Consider the following 24259-nt stretch of genomic DNA (forward strand, 5'->3'; position numbering starts at 1 on the left):
CAGCCCCACAGTGTCTGCTTCTTTGTTTTTCAGGGTTTTGTTTGTGCAATATTTATGGGCTCCTGGTGATTTCTGGAACACTGTTGTACTCACTCAAGTTCGAGCTTGTTACATAACTAAGCTGATGGCAGCTCTAACTGGTCGGAGGGCAAGCTGTAAAAACCGAGAGGGGGTGCCTCCGGTGAAAGGGCAGAGGCACATAAGAACCAAGCATTGGCATAGCCAATAGGTCTCGCCTTTGGGACCTTATAAGTGTTTAGTTATCCAGCACAATATCCTTGGTGCAATAACATCAAATGTTGCATAGCTAAACACTTATAAGGTCCCAAAGGCGAGACCTATTGACTATGCCAAGGCTTCTTTGCATAGTTATGGATTTGTTTGCTGCATTTGCTACATAATCCTTCATCTGGTGCACAATTTGTAGATTTTAATAAAAAATGTGTTTCTACCACAAACAGATAAAAAGTTACTAATAATGCAATACGTGTTGCTGTGCAGTGGAAGGCACTTCGCAAAAGTTCACTGTTAACCTTTCAATTGCTTGTTGGTGCTTTTGGGTGTTAAATGAACGCTGATAAAGTGAAACCTTTGTGCAGACAGTGTTACTATGTGTAGAAATGACAAGCAATTGAACAGATTCAATCACAATTATGCTGCATAATGTGCATTTTATTGCTGCATAATTTAGTACACCTTGCCACATAAGTTGGTCCTCTCTTGCCATGTATTTGCAGCAGCCCTGCCTACAGCCTACATGGTAATGCTGGCAGAGACGCTCAGCGAAGTAACGTTCACCACAGAAATGGCATCAAGTTCAATTCAGCCTTCCATTTTTAGGTCTTGTGGCGTTAACCGCGCGAAAGCGCGGTCTTGCCAGAGACCTATTGTGACTGGCTCTGCTTCCCAGGAGACGGGCACGTGCGAGCTCTGGAAGGGGATCGGCACGGGCCGCGCGCAGACTGAAACACACACGCGCACACCTGTCTCCACTGCAAGCCTGCTGGTTACTTTCACTTTCCATCCCCCCCACCAGTCATCGGGCTCTTTCTATACACACACACACACACACACACACACACACACACACACACACACACACACACACACACACACACACACACACACACACACACACACACACACACACACACACACACACACACACACACACACACACACACACACACACACACACACACACACACACACACACACACACACACACACACACACACACACACACACACACACACACACACACACACACACACACACACACACACACACACACACACACACACACACACACACACACACACACACACACACACACACACACACACACACACACACACACACACACACACACACACACACACACACACACACACACACACACACACACACACACACACACACACACACACACACACACACACACACACACACACACACACACACACACACACACACACACACACACACACACACACACACACACACACACACACACACACACACACACACACACACACACACACACACACACACACACACACACACACACACACACACACACACACACACACACACACACACACACACACACACACGTTCAAGTTCAGGAGTTTGTATACCGCACTACTCACCCAGAGGGGCTCAAGGCGTTAGGGGGAGGGTTGTGCATTACTTATCAATAAGCTGCTTTCTGAAGGAAAGGTGGTTCTGTGTAAGGCGGAGGTGAGTGGGGAGAGAATTCCAGGTTTTGGCCGCTAGGTAGGAGAAGGATCTTCCTCCCATGGTGGATCTGTGGATGCGCGGAATTGCGGCGAAGGCTTGATTGGATGATCGTAGTTGGCGGGTGGGTGTGTAGAAGGACAGACGTGTGTTGAGGCATTCGGGACCTAGGTCGTAGAGGGCCTTGTGTGCGTGAGTGAGGAAAAGGAACGTTATTCTCTTGTTGACGGGGAGCCAGTGGAGGTCTTTTAGGTGATCGGTAATGTGAGCTTGACGGGGGATGTCCAATATGAGTCTGGCTGAGGCGTTTTGGATGCGTTGGAGTTTTTTCTGTAGTTTGGCTGTGGTTCCGGCATAGAGGGTGTTTCCATAGTCCAGTCGGCTAGTGACCAGTGCGTGGGTGACAGTCTTTCTTGTTTCGGTGGGGATCCAACGGAAGATTTTTTTGAGCATACGAAGTACATTGAAGCATGAGGATGAGACGGCGTTGACTTGTTTGGTCATCGAGAGGGATGAATCTAGGATGAAGCCCAGGTTACGTGCGTGGTCTGTAGGTATGGGTGCTGTACCCAGGGCCGGTGGCCACCATGAGTCGTCCCAGGCAGAGGGGGATGATCCTAAGATGAGGACTTTCGTTTTGTCCGAGTTTAGTTTTAAGAGGCTGTTCTTCATCCATTCGGCTACTTCTTTCATTCCTTCGTGAAGATTGGTTTTGGCGGTGTTAGGGTCTTTGGTGAGGGAGAGGATCAGCTGGGTGTCGTCTGCGTAGGAGATGATGTTGAGGTTGTGTTGTCGCGCGATGGATGCGAGGGGACTCATGTAAACGTTGAAGAGGGTGGGACTGAGTGATGATCCTTGTGATACTCCGCAGATGACTTCGGTGGCCTCCGATTTGAATGGGGGGAGGCGGACTCTCTGGATTCTTCCGGCGAGGAACGAGATGATCCAGTCCAATGCTTTTCCATGTATTCCGATGTTGCTGAGGCGTTGTATGAGGGTGCTGTGACAGACTGTGTCGAATGCGGCGGAGAGGTCAAGTAGGATGAGGGCAACGGTTTCTCCGTTATCCAGTAGCGTTCGGATGTCGTCTGTAGCTGCGATGAGGGCGGTTTCAGTGCTGTGTTTGGCTCGGAAGCCGGACTGTGAGGTGTTGAGGGAATTGTTGGATTCAAGGAAGGCGGCGAGCTGACTGTTGATGGCTTTCTCAATGACTTTGGCAGGGAATGGGAGGAGTGAGATGGGGCGGTAGTTCTTAAGTTCTGAGGGGTCTGTTGTGGGTTTCTTCAGGAGGGCGCTGAGTTTGGCATGTTTCCAGCTTTCTGGGAAGGTAGCGGAGTTGAAGGAGCAGTTGATGACATCGCGGAGATGGGGTGCGATGATGGAGTCTGCTTTGTTGAAAATGTAGTGAGGACATGGGTCGGTTGGCGATCCTGAGTGGATGGAGTTCATCAGGCGGATGGTGTCTTCAGTAGTGATTGGGTTCCAGGCGCGAAGGTTGTGAGAGTTCTGTTTTGGTTCGGGGGTGGGTGGAGAGGACTGTTCTTCGGACTGGTTTTCAAAGCGGTTATGTATGTCGGCGATTTTGTTGTGAAAGAAAGAGGATAAGGAGTCGCAGAGGTCTTGGGAGGGAGTGATGTTGTTCGTGCCGGCGGTGGGGTTGGTAAATTCTTTGACGATGTTGAATAGTTCCTTGCTGTTGTGGGCGTTGTTGTCGAGTCTGTCCTTGAATGCTGATTTCTTGGTGGATCGGATCAATTGGTGGTGTTTGCGGGTGGCAGCCTTGAAGGTGGTCAGGTTGTTAGTGGTTGGGTTTTTTCACCAGGTTTTCTCGAGAGTACGACATAACTTCTTGGATTTCTTGAGTTCATCGTTGAACCAGGGGGCCTTTTTGCTACCTAGTTTGATTTGGTGGTTTTTCAAGGGTGCTAGTTCGTCAGCGCTGTGGGTGATCCATTGTGTGAGTTTGGAGGCAGCTTGGTTTGGATCCGATGATATGGCAGGAGGGTTTTGGTTAAGCGATGTGAAGAGTTGTTCGGGGGTGATTTTGTTCCAGTTTCTTTGAGGAACAGGTTATGGGGGGTTGTGGGTCAAGGACTTTTTGTAGTTGAAATGAACGCAGCTGTGGTCCGTCCAATGGAGAGCTGTGGTGTGGTCGAAGGAGATGTGCTTGCTGGAGGTGAAGATGGGGTCGAGTGTGTGTCCGACCAGGTGGGTGGGGGAGTCAACAAATTGTTTGAGTCCGAGATTGGCCAGGTTGTCCAGAAGGGTGGTGGTGTTGCTGTCATTTTTCTTTTCCAGGTGGAAGTTGAGGTCTCCTAGTAGGATGTAGTTCTCGGAGTTGAGAGCATGTGGGCTGATGAAGTCAGTGATGTCATCGTTGAATTGTGTGCGGGTTCCTGGTGGTCTATAGATGAGGGTGCCTCTAAGTGTGGTCCTGGGGTCGGTGTGGATCTGGAAGTGGAGGTGTTCGGCGGTAGCGAGGTTATCGTCGGAACTGGTTGTGATTCGGATGGTGTTCTTATGGATGATGGCGATGCCTCCTCCTGTTTGGTTGGTGCGGTCTTTTCGGATGATCTTGTAAGCGTCCGGGATGGCTATGGCGATGTCGGGCGCTGATGAGGCGTTCATCCAGGTTTCTGTAAGGAAGGCGAAGTCCGGAGATGCCGTGTCGAGTAGGTCCCAGAGTTCAGTGGCGTGTCTGTGGACCGAGCGGGTGTTCAGCAGAATACACTTCAGGTTGTTAGAGTCGGAACTGTGTTTGGAATTAGAGGATTTGGAGTAGGTCTTGATGCAGGCGAACTTGCAGGAGTGGCTGGCGAAGGGTCCATGGGTGTTTCCTGGGGCAGCTTTGCAGCATTGTGGTGTCCGTTCGGGGTTAAGGGCAGAGAGGGTAGCGGCGTCGTACGTTATGCGGGTGGAGTGGGGTTTGCGGGGGCCAGGGGGTCTGGCGCTGGGCGCGGGCCAGGCGTAGACGGGCTTACCTTTGGCGCACCTTCGGCGCGCATAGGGCGCGTCCGCTGCGCGTGAACGCTGCGCGTAAATGCATCTGTCATAAGTGGAGAAGTGGAGGGGGGGAGGGGCGAGGGAGGATCAGCTGGAAGGCGGGGGCGGGCTGTAGAGGATGGGCTCCGGGGCACAACAACAACAAAAATGGCCTCAAAAGCGAAACTAGAGACAGGCTAGGGCACAAAGACAAGTTAAAGAGCTTAGGCAATGTACACACAGACACACGCGCACACACACACACACACACACACAGAGGCACACAGACACACTTGCACACACACACACACGCGCACACACATCCCCCCCCTCACACCGCACTCACCGGGTTCTTTTCGCGTGTCCCTCTCTCCCTCTGCAGGCAGCGGGTCATTCTCAGCAGCAGGCGGGCTCTCCATGAGCACGGGAGCCCTGCTAGCTGAAACACAAATCTTCCGGCTGGCGGGCACAGGAGCGCTTCAGCACAGGAGCGTGGGGTAGGCTCCCGTCTGCTTCCTGTCTTTTTGCGGCCCCGCCCCGTCACAGGTTGCCTGGCTTCCTGTTCAAGCCGGGCTGCGGCGGTGAGTCTTTATTATTTCATGCGACTAATTTTAGTGTTTTTATATAGCGCTGACTTTACCCGAAGGCGTCAGAGCGCTTCACAATAGGAACAGTAAAGATACATGAGGAGAAAATTCCAAGTGTGCAAATTACAAAGGCAAATGTATAACAGCTGTGAGCCCGTGCTTGAGGTGCATCATCAGAGCTGTGTGAATAATAACAGCTGTGAGCCCGTGCGTGAGGTGCATCATCAGAGCTGTGTGAATAACAGCTGCGAGCCCCGTGCCTGAGGTGCATCATCAGAGATGTGTGAATAATAACTGTCAGCCCCGTGCCTGAGGTGCATCATCAGAGCTGTGTGAATAATAACTGTGAGCCCCGTGCCTGAGGTGCATCATCAGAGCTGTGTGAATAATAACAGCTGTGAGCCCATGCCTGAGGTGCATCATCAGAGCTGTGTGAACAATAACTGTCAGCCCCGTGCCTGGGGTGCATCATAACAGCTGTGTGAATAATAACTGCCGGCAGCCCCGTGCTGAGGTGCATCATCAGAGCTGTGTGAATAATAACGGCGTCAGCCCCGTGCTCAGGTTCATCATCAGAGCTATGTGTGAATAATAACAGCTGTGAGCCCGTGCCTGAGGTGCATCATCAGAGCTCTGTGAATAATAACAGCTGTGAGCCCCGTGCCTGAGGTGTATCATCAGAGCTGTGTGAATAATAACTGCGTCAGCCCCGTGCCGGAGGTGCATCATCAGAGCTGTGTAAATATTAACAGCTGGGAGCCCATGCCTGAGGTGCATCATCAGAGCTGCGTGAATAATAACTGTCAGCCCCGTGCGTGAGGTGCATCATCAGAGCTGTGTGAATAAAAACAGCTGTGAGCAACAGCATACTCTTGCACACACTCTCACTGCTCACCAATTCAAAGTTAGCTAAGAATGTTATGCAACGCATTGTCATACACAATGCCAATAACTCAAACTTTATTGCTGTGAGACCTATTGCATTGTAAATGCTTGTTCTGGTAGGCAGGTAAACTGTGCTTCATTAATATGGGCAACGGTAAAACCTATTATTTACAGTGCTTAGAAACAGCAGAAGTGAGGCATGAAGCGCTGCATTAAAAAGAAGTTATTGGGTCAGTTGAGCGATCCTAAAAGCTAGATCCTGTTCAGCATGTCCTGCAGTAGGGTTCCGATAGTTTGGAAAAAATAGGGTGGATGAAGGGAAGAGTTCATCCTCATTTCTTAACCGAGATGCCAACAGAGGCCAAACATGGCCTCGAGACAAACCATACACTGTGAAAGAAAAGTACATAGCCTTTAAACTCATAAGAGTCCACAAAATGGTGAAATCCCAGTGAAATAAGTCATTGTAATGAAATGTTGACCAAAACCTATTTTTGTTAAACCCAAAACCTGAATGACATTTTGGCACTTATATCACTTTATTAGTCAGATTAATAGAACGTGTTTTTATCTAGCCGCAAGCTTGAAAGGCTGAATTGGCCCTGCAGGGTTTGACCAAGAGAATGCTGGTTACACTTGTCTCTCTACAGCAGGTGTTTTAACCACTGTGAACACAAAAGGGGACATTGAGTGAATCCTGGGGTGCTCAAATCAACTGAGGTCAAAATGTGTCAATAGTAAATTCTTAGAAGCAAACAATGTGGCTGACCCTGGTCAGGCCCCTCAGTTTCACAGTTAATATAGAAGTCCTTGTTGTGTGCAAAACACGTCGAAAGCTTGCCACACGTACGCTCCACTGTTAGATACCAGACGTTTTGAAGAAATGGACATGGGCACCAAAGAGCGAAATTAAAATAAACTTCCAATGTCTCCAACAATCGAGTCCTTTATTTTTTCAATTCTTTAAAAAGCCTCTGAACACAAGAGGCATGTGTGCCAGGATTCTGGGCCCCTGTGATGTCTGCTGACTGTTTTGATGCAACCTTTCCTGTCTTTGTATAGAAAGACCGTCGAAAAGAAGGAGACCAGGATAACGTTCGTACATTCTAGTCTGGGACCTCTTTTATTGAACCCTAAGTGATCACCGAGCCCTGACGAGGTTCCATTGGAACGAAACGCGTTGGCTGAGGCTTTTTAAAGAATTGAAAAAATAAAGGACTCAATTGTTGGAGACGTTGGAAGTTTTTTGAATTTCGCTCTTTGGTGCACCGTCCATTTCTTCAAAAATGTGTCAATACATCGGTGGAAATGGCAATGGATAAGTGTAGCAATTAAAAGAAAATCCTTAAATCCAGAAGATTGAAATTGATCTGATTTATTGAAGATTAGTTGATAATACAGAAATATGTAGGTCCAATTGTAACCCCACCAGAAGCAGATGGACTCCTGCTCAGCCTCAGATGTAACTGACTCTCCAATCAAGCATACACAATCAGAACCCTATATGACATCATAGATGCATGCTGAGCAAATTATAACAAACACTAAAGTAGGACAGAGAAAGAGGAAAAGCAGGATGTAACACAAAGGCTGAATCGAGAAGTTGTAATGATCCTTAATGTGATTTCTTTCTGTATGTGCCTAATTTGTTTGATCCTGTATTGCAATGCTTCTATCGGATGCTGACTCTGCTCTTGTTGGTTTTTATTTTCAGTAAAAATTAAAAAAAAAAAAATGTGTCAATAGTAGAACACGATGCAGGAGAGCAAGACGAAAGCGGAGGTGCAGAGGGAAGAGTAAGACTAAGGAATCTTTAGTGTTAAATGTGGCGCTTTTTCAGAGGGTTGACCGGGTTTATACTATTTTCTGAGCCTGTGCTAATTTGCACAGAAGTATGTATGTACTGGTAGTTACATAGTAAAAACCTAGTTAGGAAGCAACTGAGTACTGTATACATTTTATACATGGGATTGCTGCAGGTGAACTACAACTGTTATTTTATTGTGCCAAACCCCTAAAAAATAGTTAAGCACTCCACACAAGTTTAAAAAAAAAAAGAGACACCAACACTGCTCATCCAATCATTAGTGAGCAGAGAGCCCAAAGGTTGAAGCGTGTTTATGTTCAAGATGCAGACCACAGGCTGGAGGATTCTTGCTACCTCAAGTATGCAACAAATATCATGATTCAGGACTGCCTAATGAGCACTCAAAACTGAAGCGCATGTTGTGAAAGTGTTATATATATATTATTTAAGCGTTACAAGTGTGAAGAAATGATCAAATATGGAGGAAGAAATAAAACAGTCCTTTGATCATTTGTAAACTAGTTTTGCAACATCACGTGATGACCCATAGTTCAGGTATGACATTAGGAAGCAGGTACAATCTGAACGCAGGGCTGCATCCAACATTTATGCCCAGACATATTACCAGGTTTGCCACTAACTAATTGAAACACCCTTACGCACCTTGCGCACAACACCCATTGCGTCCTGCACAGGCCTTGCAACATAACCTAATCTCTACCAACAAAGCATGACTTATGGTTCCTATCTGATGTTGAGAAACGTGCTTTGGGGCCCTAATAGGGATTTGTGGCACAATACTAATACTGCACAGTGAGTCGTGCAGTCTGATTCAAGAATACATGTTTGCCTCAGGAAACATAGAGACACATTCAAAGCTTTTTAACGCACAGACAGAAAGACAAGTGCATTGGATCAATTCAACAGCACTATAACATAGTGATACAGTCACACACATAATATTAGTGATAGGACTTAGGAATCAGCAGCAGGAGCAAGTTATGCTTAACACAATAATATGGGAAACTGAACACACCTCCAGCTGAAAGCAATGACCTGAATTTACAAAAGCCAAATTGTTTTAGCAGGGCATGATATGTGAGTGCCAAGCGATGATGTGAGCTTAAGTTCCTTTACATCTATTAGTGCCTCGAAGAGCAGTCAGAGAAAGCGATGCTATGAGAAGTGCTCCATTATTCACCTGCTGCACGGTTTTCTTTCTGTTCAGTAGGTCTCAAGGAAGCATTTTTGCAGCATGGGATGCAAGTTCAGTGATAAAAAGGACTGCTCTCGGAGGGCGGTTATCACGGTCACTCTAAACGGTAAACAGAAAACAAACATGGCTCATTTGACCTCCGGTGCCAGGCTGCACAGACCTGTTAAGAAAGCAATATCAAGGATGGAGGGCGGGTGAGGAGAGGGACAACAAGCCTTGAAGTTACACACCAAAAGCAAATAGATAACAAGGTTTTGAAGCTTTATAAACGACACACCAACAAAGGCTATCTTCCAGAAACACTAGCAGAAAGCAAAGAAAAAAAATAGTGCCCAAAAACAAACCTACAAGCAAAAAAAAGTGTAAGGCTACAAGAACTTGTGCCATGTCCTGTGGGAAGGAACAACACACAAAAAGGAGGAACATTTACGTAAGAATGGCCACATACAAGCAGGCTTTTACAAATGACACTGAATAATAAATGAAAAGCAATGGGTAAGGCCACAGAGTGTAAATAACATGTCTCATAAAGATAGAGCATGTGCTGTCTAGGTGAGACCTGAAAAGCAGTTGAGGCCTATACAGACATCTTAAATGGTTTGGATCAATAAACAGCGACATACCATAGAGTGGCAGTGTAATTAACATGTCACACATCTCCAGCAAATCAGGCAACAGACCTCTGTTGCAGCTGCTTTGGTATCATTCTAATGGAGCTGAATAGGAGAGGAATTTCATTTGGGCTGAGTAGGTTTAGAGGGGAATTATCTTGGGGTACATAAGCAGGCAGTGATGTCACCTTATAACTGGGAACCTGCCTGAGGTGGGAATACATTATGTTAAGTTCTGGACTGAAACTAAACAAATGCTCATTCCAGCCCTTAGACAGGCGGTGGTTCCAGAGTCCTCAGACGTGCTCCTTTTTCAGTGCTTTGCCCTCTGTCTCAGCCTATAAAGTCACTGACCGACTGACACATGGAGGTAGGTTGGCCCTCCAGTTCCCTGGGATAGTGTGTTTTGAGAGCAGTAGAGCAAGGTCTAGGAATAGGGTTATTGGCTTGTTCTTTTGAATGTATTTGAATGCATACTGGGCACAGAGTTGTGTAAGGTAGAGTATGTTTTTTAACTGAGCAAGCTGTGATGTTACCATGGACCAGAAGTGAGATAAGGACTGGAAAGTCCATAACATGCAACAGGTCTGTAATTGACCTCTTTTATTGAACCCTAAGTGATCACCGAGCCCTGACTAAGTTCCATTGGAACGAAACGCGTTGGCTGAGGCTTTTTGAAGAAATGAAAAAATAAAGGACTCAATTGTTGGAGACGTTGGACGGTTTTTGAATTTTTGAAGCTTTACAAACGACACACCAACACAGGCTATCTTCCAGAAACACAAGCAGAAAGCAAAGAAAAAAAATAGTGCCCAAAAAAGAACCTACAAGCAAAAAAGTGTAAGGCTACAAGAACGTGTGCCATGTCCTGTGGGAAGGAACAACACACAAAAAGGAGGAACATTTACGAGAGAATGGCCACATACAAGCAGGCATTTATAAATGACACTGAATAACAAATTAAAAGCAATGGGTAAGCCCACAGAGTGTAAATAACATGTCTCGTAACGATAGAGCATGTGCTGTCTAGGTGAGACCTGAAAAGCAGTTGAGGCCTATACAGACATCTTAAATGGTTTGGATCCATAAACAGCGACATACCATAGAGTGGCAGTGTAATTCACATGTCACACATCTCCAGCAAATCAGGCAACAGACCTCTGTTGCAGCTGCTTTGGTATCATTCTAATGGAGCTGAATAGGAGAGGAATTTCATTTGGGCTGAGTAGGTTTAGAGGGGAATCATCTTGGGGTACATAAGAAAGTCCATAAAATGCAACAGGTCTGTAATTGTCGAAATGCAATGAGGACAAAATGTATTTCTACAGTAAAAACGTGTTTATTTTAGCAAATGAGAGGTAGGTTCTGTGGCGCATATTAAACTGAATGAGTTTAAATTTGGCACTTCTGTAGGCACCAGCTCAGTAGGTCAGTATACTTTCCTATTACTGGTTATGTAACACTTTCTCAACCTCAGTTTCTGAGACCTTCTAGTGTACACCCCAAAAGCTCTGGACTGTTAGTTCATTAGCTGCCAGCCACTATCCATAGTGTGGGTTTACGGCTTTGCTGAAATAATGCTCCAAACGGTGCGAAAGGCATGTGTTAATGCACTGTATGGTAAAACCTGGCCTCTGTGGACTAAAGTTCGGAACCCCCAGGCCACCCTATCTGAAGGAAGTCCTAGTTTACCCAGTGTAATCGCACTTACCCCAAACAAATCCACCTTTAAGAAGCCACGATTAAATAAAAACTTCCCTGGAAGATACAGTGAGAGATTGGCAAAAAAATATAAGAAACAAGGAAGCATTGTCATTTTAGATAGGGCAGGAAGACCCATCACCAATGCGAAAGGACTTCAGAGTAATGACACAGCCCAGTAGGTCCTGTGACATAGGGGAATTCCCCAGCTGGTCCCCCCATTACAAAACCTGATGGGCAGGGGTTCCAACACAAGGTCAAAGAGGAAGGGGGACAGTGACTCTAAAAACAACTATCAGATCTGAAATACATTATCCAATTCTGACTCATGCCAGATGTGCAGTGTAAAGAAGTTTGATCATGCATACCATGCATCTGCCTAATCCAAACCTCTCCAGTAATTCAACAAAATGATAGCTTCAGCCATGGTGGTCCAAAGTTTGCTCGTTGTAACTGAACCAGTAGAGAGTAGAGCGTCATTTACAGCTAACTGCAGGAGTGGCAGAGATGTTGATGAGTTCCATAAGTGCCAATACCTTCTTACAGGAGTTGGTCAGCGCCCATAAAGGCATACCTCAACTGCAGCATGAGCTGCTGGTTAGCCAAGTTATTTGTAGGAGATGATGCTTGCAATTAGGAATCGAATTAGTAGTTGCACACATTATTTTCAGTCTAGGGGGATATCTTAATAACACCAGGTTTACGCAGATAATGGAGGTTGTATTGTGACAGTAGGTGGGGAACAGTGCTAGACTGCTGGTGTCTGCAAAATAGTACCGCAGCAATTTCTAATTACAGATCGACGCTAAACAGTTAAGATTGCTGCCTTACAACATTACACAGGTGTGACATTTGGAGGATTTCAGTGCAGAGAGATTATGTAACCGCCTGCCAATTTCTAATGAGGAGGCGCTCTTGATGCAAAGGGGATACCCCAATATTCAGTCGAGGTCATCATGTAGTAATGTGGCAGGTGGAAACCAGGTAGTTGTGGCGGAGGTATGTCAGCGAGAGGCGCCACATATCCAGATGTGTTTTGCGCAGTCTTTGCCAAAGATCCAACAGACTAGGAACCAGCCTCAGCTGTGACAATGGAGTCCACATACGGACCAGTGTCTTCCCAGGCAGGGTTCTCCTGGAAAGTACCAGAGAGTGAGCTTGGGAAGGGAACAGCATCGCTACTCACTTGCTAGAGTCCGAGTTTAGCAGTCAGCAGGCTCATCATGCTCTCACCACCAGGCTGCACCGCCGAACCTCGCCACAGTCAGCTGCCCAGTTGGGTGGGGATATAAAATGCAGATTTTTAGGACTGGAGTGGCAAAGTTGTAAAGCGTAAGCTAGCATCATCTAGGCCGTCATAGCCAGACAATTCTCTTTCACACATCCACACTGTGGCATTATAAACTGCCAAGGTGTGCTGCAGGGGGTTGGACCTACTTGTCCAGTGGACAAAATACATCTGTCCTTATCCCCAAACAATAGGTCTTGGGTGACAAGCGACAGGAATTGCACACCCCTGATCCACAGAGGACCCCAAGCAAGGTTGTATATTGCCAATATACTAAAGGAACACTGTGAAAAACAGTGAATGGGGAGTAATGTAAAGAAACCAGTCTTCTATAAACATGGGGAGATTTTCTTTTAAGGATGAAAGCCCTCAGCCACCAGCCATGTGGCATGCTTTATCATAGGGCTCCTCCTCAAGCCTGTAGGCGTGGGCTACAATCATTTACATACAAAGGTTAAAGGTATACAGAAAATGTAAGTATTATATGTAGAATAGAAAAGTACCAACTATATTATATATATATATATATATATATATATATATATATATATATATATATATATATATATTCACTGAAAAAAACCATAGGTTTAAGGCCTTATATAGTAAGGAATTAGCATATAAAAAACCTTTGAAATTCACTGAAAAAAAACAGTGAATCCCCCCAAAACTTTCAGGGAAGGAGTGGAGCACAGCGAGGCAAATTTAAGGAAAATTACAGGCAGATCCCTCAATCGGCGCCAAAGTTATTCCCAATAGAATGTATAATATATATATATATATATATATATCTATATATATATATATATATATATAGATAGATAGATAGATAGATAGATAGATAGATAGATAGATAGATAGATATATCATCAAGATTCAAAGCCTGCACACCGCATGTTAGTTTCAAGAATGTTTTTGCCATTAAACTTGCAGGCTTTGAATCTTGCAAATCTTAACAAGATTTGCCTTCTCGTTTTGTGAGCTGGCCTGCACTCTATCCAACTGGTGGACGTGGCCGGTACTTGTGTGGGGAAACTGTTTGGGGGATGGGGATAGATATATATATGTATGTATATATTCACCACTGAATAAAACAAAAGGTTACAGAGACGTTATAGTTAGGTTCGGAATTAACTCGCACAGAACCATAGAAATTCAGCAGTTATCGTTATGGTTAACTCAAGTAACTAGAACTCGTGCGCTAATGCAACTATAGCTCATGCCCATGTCAGAAATAGTAATAATGGGGGGGCGTTGCCAGCAGCATGGCAGGCTAGACGTGTCGAACCGGAGCTCCGATGGTCGAGTGCTGATCCTGATGTAATCATCGGCTTATTCATATTATCCTGCACCCCAATATCACAGACCGAGTGCCAGACGACACTGTCCCATGTCCTGATCGGGTTATCCTGAAAGATATCTACTCGTAACAGCTCGAAAAATGCACAGAAAGCGCAGACCCAGCCATGGACAAAATGGCAATGGTCTGAGCCCCGGGAGAAGATTACGGTGTACCTGGAGGGCCCACGAGTAGACAACGGCCTGCCCTCACATAGAGCAGAGCAACGGTGTGCAGGGGGCGAGGAGGTGGTGCCACAAGTGGAGCACCGTATCTCGTACGTCGAGGATACCACCCATACATTGCGGGGAGAGGTCATGACCCTGACGGCTGCCATGAAGGATGACCTCAGGAGAGTCGATGATGCTGAAAACCGAGCTTGGCGAAACAATCTTCGCTTTCTTGGCTTTATGGAGGCCATTGAAGGGGCATTTGCTGGTGCATGCTTGCGCAAGTGGCTATTGGATTAATTCCCTGATGTCCACTTCTCACCATACTTTATTATAGAGAGAGCACATAGAATACCAGGGACCAGACCCCCGAGGCAAGGTTCCTTACCCACCAAAACAGGGATGTCATTTTTAGGGCATTCCAGCAAAAAGGGTAATTCCGGCTAGACAACGCAAGGCTCATGGTATATTCCCAAACTACTCCTGGAAGATACAGAAGCAATGCAAAATGTTTGACTATTTGAAAGACAAACTGCGGCAGCTGCAAATCACATACATGCTCCTCTTTACCGCCAAACTTAAGATGATTTAATCAAGCCAAGACCCCATGCTACAATACTCCGGAGAAGGCATGGCACTGGCTGGAGGAGCGCCCCCTGCCGAGAGTGCGCGGAGATGTGCCACCGCGCTCCGGGAAAGCCCCGTCAATGTGCAGTAATAGACCCCGATTTCAACACCATATGAGGAGAAATAGTGAGACAGTCCCGAACACAACACTTAGATCGACGGCATACCGGAACAGGCGACTAGCAGGGGATACACCACGCGCATCAGACTCGGAAAACATGCACCTCTCCTAGGCAGCTCAAGAGGAATAGAGAGGTCGAAGGAACTGGTCATGCGACATTCGTCAGACTGCACCGATCAGGACATTAAAAAGGAATCAGAGGAACACCATCCGTTGTTGCAAAATATTAATCTACTGGAATGTACAGGAGAGACTGGCACACTCAGATCCAACCCGTGGATGATGAAGTTGATGAGCAATAAATGGCCTGGAGAGCAGCAGGAATAGCGGCCCGCTGAAGGACATCGCACACCACCCCACGTGTCCTGTTTCCCTTGTGGTACCCGATTTTCCTGCGCTTGCTTCTCACTTTCCTCCTCTCTGTTTTCCCCTAACCCCTCCATTCCCCCCTTCTTTTTCCCACTTCCCCCTTTCTTTTGTTTCGTTTTCTCTTTTCCCTTTTCATATCAGGTTCTGACTGTTTGAACTGTTGTAATTTGCAGTGGAAATTCCCAACAAACTAGCCAGGATCTGAGTTTACCAGTTTGAGAGCCAAACCCCCTGATAGCCCAATTGGGGCTAGTGAATTTGGGGGAGGGGGGGGAGGGGGGACTGGGAGAAGTTTAGGATACTGGGTTTTGGGGGGTGGGCGATAGACCTCGCAAATCTGCTCACGACATAGTTGGGCCTGTTGACCCTGGGGAAGGTCGGTTGGATACTGGGGAAGGGGGAGGGGTGGGAGGCGATAAACAACAGCAGATGGGAGGAGGACATAGTGCACCACCGAGATTGCTACCCCAATCCATGAATGTACTCGATCCTCTCCTAGAACGTGAACGGTATGGGGAATAAGGTTAAGAGAGAACTAATGGCTGCATATTTTTAAAGATTGAAACCAGATGTCATTCTCCTACAGGAGACTCACTTAAAAGGCACTCAATGCGGGTTCTTAGGTCGAGGTGCATATAAAACATTGTCCCACGCTGGATTCTATAGCAGGACCGGAGGCTTCTGATTATGCTGTCTCAATGTCTTTACTGAACTCACAGCAGCCAATAAAAGTAAAACTACACAATGAAAAAGCATTATATCGTATGAGGCTTTGAACCTCGCCTCCTCATTACAGCCAATAGCAACATCTCAAAGTATACAAAATAGAGAGGCACCACCCTGCCTTCCTCTTTCTTAGCTGCTCCGCAGCCCAGATAAGTGTCTCTCTATTTTGTCTACTTTGCACTACTGGTGTGATATTACCTTATGATTTAGCTATTATTGCCTTTCTAAATGTGTTTTGGGGATTATATGCATTGTATCTAATTAAGCGCTTTATAACTTGTGCATCGCGATTGTTTTATCTCTCTGTCTTGGAGCGCTGCTCTGCTTCGATTAGGACTCAAGCTCTCAGCCTCTTAATTTCCCCGTTCGACAAGCTCGTGTTGCGCATCAGGCTTTGGCCCCTTTCTGCCCATTTTACAGCTGCCGCTAGCTTGCTGGCTTCACTCGTTCACGGCTTGCGATCGGAGGGGTTTGCCCCCTCACTGGGAGCGAGACGCACGCCGGAGCCCAGTCGGGCCTCCAGCGCGCGCCTCGGAAGCTCGCACGCGCCCCTGTGCGCGCGCAGCTCCTATTCTCTGCCGGATCGACGCCCTGCCCCAGGCTGAATCGGGGAGTCTAACGCAGAAAACTCAGGAGCAAGTGCGGGCCGTTTTGGGCACAGATAAGGCAGCGTTTCACTTCAGCTGACTTTAGTCATTAACCCTTGTTTGTCCAGGGCTCCTGGAAATTAATTTTTGCCACCCCTATTCTGCTTGCAGCTAGGGGTTATTCCCTCCATTAGTCCTAGACTGGACTTTCTATTGGTGACTTGTGAATTTGGTAGTATTGTTCTGGCTCCTGAGTCTCGGCATTACTCCCAACCGATGCCCTACCTTGATTGTGGGCTGATATTAGTGCTTCCTTCTGGGGATTTCTTCTGATTGAATATTCATATTCACCTGGATTATGGCAGAATGCAAATTCTACGAGGAGGTTGCTGCGTGTGAGGAACAGGGTGATGATGAATACCACTACGATGAATCCATGGAGGACATCATTGATAAGAAGTTAGATGCCAAACTAGATAAAGCCCTCTCCTCCTCCTGTTGCCTATCGCACAGAAGTTAGAAGGAGTAGTTTCTGTCCTGTAACTCCAGTTCTGTAGTAGGGGTATCTCTGTTATACGGTCTCGGTACTAGTCCCAATAAAAAAACCCTCATTAACGTGTTGTTTTGTGGTTGTCTCTGAGCGGTATATTTTCGTTCTCCGCTTCTTACACACGTTTTTGCAAAATCATGGGGTTTAGTGGTTTTGCAACCTCCACCAGGAGGTAATACCCTTTGCTATAACAGTAGTGACCAGAAATGGTGCTCGTGAAATGGTGAAGTGAATTTAAAAGTCTCTCGGTTCCGGATATAACTTTTTATTCGTTCCGGGGTCTTTTGAGACAGTAAAACTAATGGAGGTTTTTTTTTTTTTGGTCTACTTTGACCTCATCGGAATCTGTGGGGGTCAGCGGGGGCCTAATACAACAAAATAGAACTCAGTATATCTTGTTTTCAGAGTGATACATTACGGTTTCGTAGCGGTCGTTCTCTCTGCTACCTTCGGCCACCTCGTCACTCGTCTTGTGCTGACTCTGCCACTGCAGTCCCGGAAACTCGTTCTACTTCCGGGTTCAGTGTTTTAGTTCATGTTGAAAGGATAAACATAGTTAACAGACTACGCTGAGTCTTTTTTTATGATGAGATGTTAGTTCCAAAATATTTTTAATCCTTATATATTGATAAGTCGCACTTTTTACGATTATTTTAAGGGGTGTTATGTTAGAAATGCTATGATTTTTGGAGCAAGTTGTTGTTGAATGTATCTCTATTCACTTGTAGATACTTCCCCATGGGATGCTATCATTTAGTCCTTCACGATCTGTGCCCAATCTGTGAACCCATCTTTGCTCTTTTTTGAAGAGGATGTTTTCTGCATTATGGTCTTTTTGGGACAGGGTTTCCAAGACAACCCAGATTAGGTCATTTACTGTGTGTCTTGCCTCCAGAAAATGTGTTGACATTTTAGTTGTTGCTTTTTTACATTTGATGTTGCTTTTGTGTTCACATAGGCGAAGCTTCACTTTCCTGCAAGTCATGCCTATGTAACGTTTGTCGCAGGGGCATGTGATCATATAGATCACATGGCTTGTTTTACAATTAGTGTGATTCCGTAGTTGCCATTTCAGATTTGGTAATAGTTGAATCTCCTTTGTTACCTTCGTTAGGTGGCAGACTGAACAGGAACCACAGGGATAATGGCCAGTGACTGGGTTTGTATTCCAAGGTGACATCATTATTGCTGTTGGTTTTTTTGGTTGGGGCCTGGTATGTACTAGTATATCTTTTAAGTTTTTGGTCCTCTTATTTGCGAACCTGGGTTTGGGCCATTTAATATTCGCAGATGTCAGAATTCTCCAGTTTTTGTTCACACTTTTTTTAAGGTTGTTGCTTCCAGGACCATACGTAGTTACACATGGCAAAGTTTCTGTGTCTGGCTTGTGTATGTCAGGTTCTAGGAGTCCGTCTCTGTTTTGATTACGTGCTCTCTTCTTGCATTTTTCGATGATTCTTGATGGATAATTCCTGTCTCTAAGTTTTTCACTGAGTTCATTCGCTTGTTTTTTGTATTCTGTGGTCTCGCTACAATTCCTGCGTAACCTCAGGAATTGGCTATAGGGGAGGTTTTCCCTAAGTGGTCTAGGGTGATAGCTTGAGAAGGAAAGTAGACTATTTTTTGATGTTGGTTTATGGTAAGTTTTTGTTTGGAGAGTGGACCCTTCTGCGTAAATGGTGATATCCAGAAAATCTAGATGTTTTTTATTGGCTGTGTATGTAAACTTCAGCCACTCATCACATGCGTTTATCCAATTGTGAAAGTTTTTCAAGCTCTCCATATCTCCCTCCCAAATCAGTATGACGTCGTCAATGTAACGACGCCAAAACAGAATTTGTTTTTGGAAGGGATTAGCCGGGTTGTTGATGTACTGTGCCTCAAAGCTGCTCACATACAGCCCGGCTACGCTAGGCGCAAAAGAGCTGCCCATAGACGTGCCATGGCATTGCAAATACATGGTGTCATTATACAGGAAGTAGTTTTCTGTAAGAGCCATCTTGCAACATTCTAACACAAAGTGTCTTGGAGTTTTGTGATCCCAGTCCAGCTCAAAGAGAGTGGTTTCTAACATCTCTGGAGTCTGTTGTTGAGGTAAGCTCGTATAGAGGCTCTCGACGTCTAATCCAACTAGCAGCATAGTTTCTTCTGAATAGTTGAGAGTTTTTAAGAGATTGAGTAGATCCCGGGTGTCTTGTAGGTAGGTTGGTGTTTTTTGGACGATTGGTTTTAGGTATTGGTCCGCAAATTGAGACAGTGGTTCTAATGCTGAACCAATTCCAGACACTATGGGTCTTCCTGGTGGTGGAGTACGTTCCTTATGCGTCTTTGGTAAGGAATAAAAATACGGAATTCGAGGGTTAGTTGTTTCCAAGAATTCCGCTTCTTTTTTTGAAATCCAGTTGTTTAATTCAGCTTCCTCAGTCATCAATTTTATCGTCATTTGTAGCCTTGGTGTGGGATCAGTGTCTATCTTGCGGTAAAATTTTTGATCAGATAGTAAGTCCAGGCATTGTCGATTATATCCTTCTTTTGTGAGGAGTACAATCCCTCCCCCTTTATCCGCTTGTTTTATGATTATGTCTTTATCCTCTTTTAGTTCTTTTAGGGCCTGTTGTTCTACCCTTGATAGGTTTTGAAAGGGTTTTTTGATGGTATCTTGCAAATTATCTATGTCCTTCATCAATGCTTGTTCGAAAGTTATTATTTCGATGGGTACTTGTGAGTTCAGAGGGCAGAAGGTAGACTTTTTACGAAGGGTAGTATCTCCATCTGGTGTATAGGGAGGTTGATTTTCAAAAAAGGATTTGAGTTTTAGTTTTCGGCAGAATTCAGCTGCTTCACACTTCATTTTGAAAACATCTAGGTTTGGTGTTGGCACATAACCAAGTCCTTTGTTCAGTACATTTTCTTGATCTTTTGTCAGGACTTTATCTGATAGATTTACTATGAGGTTGTTGTGCTTGTTCCCGCTCTTCCTTTGGTTACACTCCTGGTTTGTACTTGTCGTGGTTGCTCCTGCCAGGTTACTCCTCTTTGTCGTGGTCCTCGGTTGTTCTGGCCTCTCCCTAAAAAAGGACGCCCTTGTTGGAAATTTTGTTGTTGCATTGCATGGTTCATTGGGGTTGGGCCCTGGAAATAAGGGTCCACCCACCCCTGAAAGTGAGGATTGAAAGGCGGAAAGGGGATCATTTGGTGATTCATTGGGTATTGAGGTATTCGCCAATGGTTGCGTCCTCGTCTATTGCCTCTCCTGTTGGGGTTCCTTCCTCTGTAGTTCGTGGAAGACTCATCTCCGCTCCAATCTGACCCGTCGGTGGAAGAGCCACTGTTGGAGCCATTATTGGATATATTCTCATTAGGATCAAAATCCTTGCTACTGTATGGGTGGATTTTCTCTAGGGAAAATTTCTTTAATTCTCTTCCCAATTTTTGTAGCTTCTGTTGTGTAAGGTATTCCTGGGTCTGCTTCATTTCTTTATTGATTTCTTCCAATCGATCTTTGTATACCGTTATGTGTACCATGTTATTCAGTTTGGTCTCTATGACTTGTATTTTGATTGTTAGTTCGTCAGTAATTTTCGTGGCTGTTTTTATTATCAGTACTAAATAATCACGGGTACATTTCCACGAAATAGCTGACCAGTCTTTACGAAAGGCTAGGTTTTTGAGGAAAATACGTGGAGCGTTGGTTACCCAAAGTCCTTTGGGTGCTGCGTTAACCCTCAAATACTCGGTCATTATTATCCCATGGACCGCTGTTCTTACTTGTTCTTTTTTAAGTTCAGTTAATTCATCCCATTCAGTATTATTTGCCAAAGTCTGAGAGAGGTCCTTATCCAGTAACAGTTGAGGTCGAGCGAGTATTTCATCTATTTCCTCGATTGAGTAACTCAATCCTAAGTTGTCTGCCATCTTGCTTGCGCTTCCTGATTTTGGAGTGCAGAGTTGGTTGCAACTAGTTTCTCCCACAGCTGTGCGCTGCTCAATATTCTCGATCAATGGTGAGGGAGGAAGGAATTCGTGATCCGTTCAATTCCCTTGTATAAATATCAACTAATCAAAAGCGGAAGGATCACTTGTCCTGCATTGGAGGATCACTTGTCCTGCATAACATTGGGTATGCGGTCTCGGTACTAGTCCCAATAAAAAAACCCTCATTAACGTGTTGTTATGTGGTTGTCTCTGAGCGGTATATTTTCGTTCTCCGCTTCTTACACACGTTTTTGCAAAATCATGGGGTTTAGTGGTTTTATTCAGTTTGCCTAAGTTACCGAGAGAGTTGACCTGACCCACTGTGCAGGGGTTGGAGAGCGAGTACAAAATCGATCATACCCTACCACACTGGATAGTGTATGTCATTGTAAATAATGTTATAGTTTTCCCATATCCCTTCCCTTTGTTTCATTTTAGCTATCACTTTCTATACATCCTTTTTTCATAGGTACCAATAAAGGACCTTGTCAGAACATTAATGAATGACGTTCTGAAATGAGATACACCGAGTAATTCTTAGGAGTATCCTTCACCTTTTCACCTCACCCTGGTCCTGAAGAAAGCCCACCCGACCTGTTGGCGAACAAGGGCTGAAACATGTCGACCTTTTTCACAATCATTGCGTGATAGAGCCATAACAAGCTCCTCAATCACCTCCATTAGTTTTACTGTCTCAAAAGACCCCGGAACGAATAAAAAGTTATATCCGGAACCGAGAGACTTTTAAATTCACTTCACCATTTCACGAGCACCATTTCTGGTCACTACTGTTATAGCAAAGGGTATTACCTCCTGGTGGAGGTTGCAAAACCACTAAACCCCATGATTTTGCAAAATCGTGTGTAAGAAGCGGAGAACGAAAATATACCGCTCAGAGACAACCACAAAACAACACGTTAATGAGGGTTTTTTTATTGGGACTAGTACCGAGACCGCATACCCAATGTTATGCAGGACAAGTGATCCTCCAATGCAGGACAAGTGATCCTTCCGCTTTTGATTAGTTGATATTTATACAAGGGAATTGAACGGATCACGAATTCCTTCCTCCCTCACCATTGATCGAGAGTATCTCTGTTATAGTCATAATCTAGTGAATAGTCCCGCCCATGTGTGCGGACCCCGGAGCAATAAAAAATAATCTCTTAAGCTGTCAAAACATGCAGACCTGTATAGACACCTAAGAGAGAATTTAAAGACAGATAATGCAGCCTATATCCACAGGCTACACTGTCCAATACTTCAACTGGAAATTCCACCAAAAACCACAACAGCACAGCCTGTCCAGGGTTTTCCACAGAGAAAAACCTTGCTTTTAACAGCAAAATCCTCTGGAATGATAGAGAGGAAGGAGTGGACAGACAAGCCCCATAGGCTGCCATTATGTGGCTCTAAACAGGATACTGTGCCTTTAAGAGAACTTTCCAGAAGCCTCACAGTATCCCAGAATGCAGTGCAGGTCCCTTTCACCTTCAGTTCTTTTTGAAGGCATAACACGCCAGACCTGTAGCATTCCTTACATGAATATCTCTCTCCACCGGGGAGGAGGGCGGGCGCTTATGACTAGAACAGAGATACCCCTACTACAGAACTGGAGTTACAGGACAGAAACTACTCCTTCTGTAGTAGGGGATCTCTGTGTATAGTCATAATCTAGTGAATAGAATGGCAAGCCCATCCCCACACCAAAGCGGCGGTGGAGAAACGAGAAATAACACCACTATTGTGCGAACAAATTTCGCAGCGAAGCCTGCCCAACCTGAGCATCTGCCCTGGTATCAGTGTCCAGACAGTAATGCTTAGCCAAGGTATGGACCGTCTTCCAAGTGGCGGCCTTGCAGATTTCTGCAATCGGAACATTAAGCAGCAAAGCAGTCGTGGCAGCTTTGCCCCTGGTGGAATGAGCCTTAGGTTTACCTCCTAAGGTCGTATTAGTCTGTTGGTAACACAATAGTGTACAGGACACAATCCACCTAGAGATGGACTGTTTTGAGGTAGCAAGACCGGTCCAGACTGATCCATAATTGACAAACAATTGATCTGAACCACAAATATCTCTGGTTTTAGCCAGATAAAATTCCAACACCCTCCTAACATCCAGGGAATGTAGGGACCTTCCCGCTGGAGATGCCGGATTCTGAACAAACGTAGGCAAAGTGATTGTCTGGTTGAAATGAAAACCAGAAATAACCTTAGGAAGACATGTAGGGTGAGTATGCGTAACAACCTCAGCAGCATGGAATACAGTATAAGGTCCTTGGCAACACAACGCCTGAATATCACTTCCCCTGCGGGCCGATGTGATGGCCACGAGGAACGCCGCCCTCCAGGACAGATGCTGCAACGAAGCCCTATGAATAGGTTCAAAAGGCTCCTACATCCATCTGGACAGCACCACATTCAATTCCCATGAAGGCGAAGGAAGCCAGACAGGAGGGAATGCTTTCTTCCAGCCTTCCAAAAAAAATCTTTGATCACAGGGATCTGGAAGAAGGAAGTCTGAAGGGCATTTCCTGTAGGCAGTCAGCGCAGCAATATGAACCGTAATGTATTAGACATTAAGGCCCGACTGCGTCAGGCGTGGAAGATACAGAAGGAAAACATCTTCCTTACACGTCGACAGGTCATGGTCCTTGGACTTGCACCAGATGCAAAAACTTCTTCCACTAGTAAGCAGAAGAAGTCCTAGTGGAAGGATGCTAAGCCTCCTTCAGTATGTCCATACAAACTTCTGGTAGATTCAAATGGCCATATCACACTATCTCAGGAGCCATGCAGCCAAACTCAAAGACGAGAGGTTGGGGTGCAACGTCTGCCCCCTGAACTTTGCGAGAAGGTCCGGCCTGCAAGGCCTCCGTATGAGAGGACGGAAAGACCGGTGAAGCAGGTCCGTGAACCACCACTGTCTGGGCCATTCCGGGGCAAACAGGATCATCCGCGCCCTGGACTGGGACAGC

General features: G+C 45.5%; 1 protein-coding gene across 6 annotated transcripts in view; it reads right to left on the minus strand.

Annotated features, from left to right (window-relative positions):
• The window catches only part of SLC25A19 (solute carrier family 25 member 19), a 306920-nt gene that overhangs the window by 237192 nt on the left and 45469 nt on the right, over positions 1-24259 (minus strand). For 3 of the 6 annotated variants that reach the window (XM_086930767.1, XM_086930766.1, XM_086930765.1), the window contains exon 2: positions 9203-9316. The exons of the other annotated variants lie outside the window; for them this stretch is intronic. The gene's annotated coding sequence lies outside the window, so the exon portion shown is untranslated. The remainder of the gene's footprint in view (positions 1-9202; positions 9317-24259) is intronic. 6 annotated transcript variants of the gene reach the window in all.

This window comes from Lissotriton vulgaris, chromosome 7 (assembly GCF_964263255.1).
Source record: "Lissotriton vulgaris chromosome 7, aLisVul1.2, whole genome shotgun sequence".
In the NCBI taxonomy this organism is placed as follows: domain Eukaryota; kingdom Metazoa; phylum Chordata; class Amphibia; order Caudata; family Salamandridae; genus Lissotriton; species Lissotriton vulgaris.